We start from the raw sequence: 2517 nt of genomic DNA, 5'->3' as shown, positions 1-2517 counted from the left end.
CAGGGTGGGGGGAAGATAACACACCGGGCCCTAAACCCCAAAAAAAAGGCAGATACTCGTAAGCGATCCAAGGCCCCCCTATCGAAAAAATCTCACCCTGGTTTTTGGGCCCCCCAATTTTAAAATGTAAAACGGGGATAACCAAGAATAACATTCAATCTGAACTTTTGTGACTGGATGACAGGTAACATGGTTATACCTACGTAAATACAAAATCATAAATCTACATTTGCTCCAATACGAAGAAATGGCAATAGAAAATCAGTTGCTGTATAAGAGACTTGGCAAACCTTAAGGAAAACACAAGAAAAGTAAAATACTTAGAATTAAATAAATAACGCTGAATGTCTTAAAAAAATAAAAAAAGGTCCTCATTAAAGTTACAGACACTTCATCTGAAATCTGAAATCGTTATATGCTGATGAATACGACTAACATTATAGACAGATTTCGATCCGCAGAGTTCATAAAATAACAGATGAATTGGCGTTTGTCATCATCTAATAAATAATGATGATGATTATTTATTCTGTAGTCAACAACTTTCATTTCGTTATCATTAATGATATATGATAACAGTCATTATCTCAAGCTGACCATTTCAAGTTCTTCCCACATATCCCCTTCCTACGGAAATTTAAAAATTACAGCATCTCTCATATTATCAGATCCCTTTCCTGTACACACATCCTTCCACCTCGACAGACTTCCCTTTCACGCACGACCTCGTACCCCAAATTTACAAACTACGCCACAACAGAATACGGAAAAGAAATACCGCAAAATTCAAAATGTGGCCACCGACTCCCCGTCCGCGGCGATAAAAGGTGCGCAGGCGCCGTTGCAGCCATCAATCGCCGCTGAAAACCCGAGGGCGCAAAGCCTCGGCGTGAGCGAGACAGCCAGTAGTGCCAGAGCATTGTATGGGTAAGTACGCTGCTGCTCTTCGGTGGTCGTGGTGGATCACATTTGTGTTTTTTTTAATTAGGGGGGTTCTTTTATTGGTGGGGAAAAAAAGGGTTGGAGTTTGGGAGTGTTAATGAGAAATATAATCGTTAGACGAGTGATTGCTTTCATAAAACTGTGAGTAAAAGCGTGTGGTGACGGTGCAAGATGTTCAACAAGCACTGTCACCAAGAACCTTAAAAAAAACAGAATGTGAGATCGAACTAAAATCCTTTCTTATTCGACAAGCAAATAACCAAAAGGTGGGACGAATAAAAAATCCCAGGCGGCCGTGATTGGGACGACTATCAGCATGGCCACGAAGTATGCACGTGTCGCGGCATGATATCCTGCAGGTGGCGAGTGTGTGGGAAGTGGGCGGTTTAGGACCGGCTGAAACCAGTTTTGTTTCGTTCGTGACAGGACTTCGACCATCCCATTTATTTATTATTATTTTTTTTTAATCCTTATTTTGTCTTGAGATTTCGTTTCGGCAAACGGGCCCGTTCTTCCCATGGAATTCAGTTGCGTGCGTGTACTTCTCTTTGTTTCTTTGTCTTGCCATGTAATCTTTATTTTCTGTCTTTTGTTCAAATGAGTAAGTCTAGCAGTATGCGCTAACATTTCCTATGATAAATACATAATACATATAGATAGATAATTCAACTGGGAAGATTGCGAATTCAACTATATATATGCCTTGCGCCACGTGAGTACAATAACCACGAAGCAAAACCGAATGAGGTAAAACTCATTTGCATACCATACAAGATAATCGCTCGAACCTTTTAAAGGTCAATGCATCAGCTTCGACCCTAGAAGAGTGACTCATTCTCTCCATTTTCGTGCCGTTTTTTCATATCGTTTCGAAGAATTTTATTAACTTCTAAGACAGTCAACTTCTGCGATGTGTATATTTATAATTCAGCTAAACACCTAGTTTTGTGTTCCAAATAGTTGAAGAGATGATTTTTTTCTAATGACTGGATGCACTTGTTATGTAATATAAATAGCAGAAATTCCTTTGACAGTTGAAGGTGACGGGACACTGCAGAGTCACTTTAATTTTTTCTTGGCTGTTGTTTTATTTGTTCATGGTGCTGTGTGATATTTATTTATTATTTTTTTAATTATTTTGGTATTATTTTTCTTGTATCGATAACATTATGACTTATTCGCAGTATTCATAGTTATTGTTGTTATGTCTTGTTGTTTTCATGTTATTTTTTAATATTATCATCATCACTTTTTATATAATTATATTCGATGCAAAATTGTTAATCTGAATTTCGATAGGCATTTGATTGCTTTTATGATTTTAGGTTCATATTTTTTACAAGGTTATAGTGTTCACGTATAACTGCTATCATCATTTATTACATTCGAAGTCACTGGTAATTCTAGAAGCAGTAGTTTTGTTTATGGCAGGGCGATCTCGGTCTAGTCATGGGAATTGTGGATCAATATATTCCACAGCGTAGCTTTAAAATTCCTGTTGTTTCAATGTCGCACACCTTTAAATAAGATACATTTTTTGTGATCATAGTGTTGTACATGGAAATAGTTGAAGGG

General features: G+C 37.6%; 1 long non-coding RNA gene across 1 annotated transcript in view; it reads left to right on the top strand.

The window, feature by feature from the left end:
- The first annotated feature begins 782 nt into the window (after positions 1 to 782).
- Positions 783 to 2517, top strand: part of LOC119594212 — a 3107-nt gene continuing 1372 nt past the window's right edge. Inside the window, exon 1 of the long non-coding RNA XR_005230595.1 lies at positions 783 to 927. This is a non-coding gene — a long non-coding RNA (uncharacterized LOC119594212). The remainder of the gene's footprint in view (positions 928 to 2517) is intronic.

The sequence above is a fragment of the Penaeus monodon genome, chromosome 33 (assembly GCF_015228065.2).
Source record: "Penaeus monodon isolate SGIC_2016 chromosome 33, NSTDA_Pmon_1, whole genome shotgun sequence".
Taxonomy (NCBI): Eukaryota; Metazoa; Arthropoda; class Malacostraca; order Decapoda; family Penaeidae; genus Penaeus; species Penaeus monodon.
Note: the sequence above shows the minus strand (reverse complement) of the source record. Positions and strands in the feature narration are given on the sequence as shown.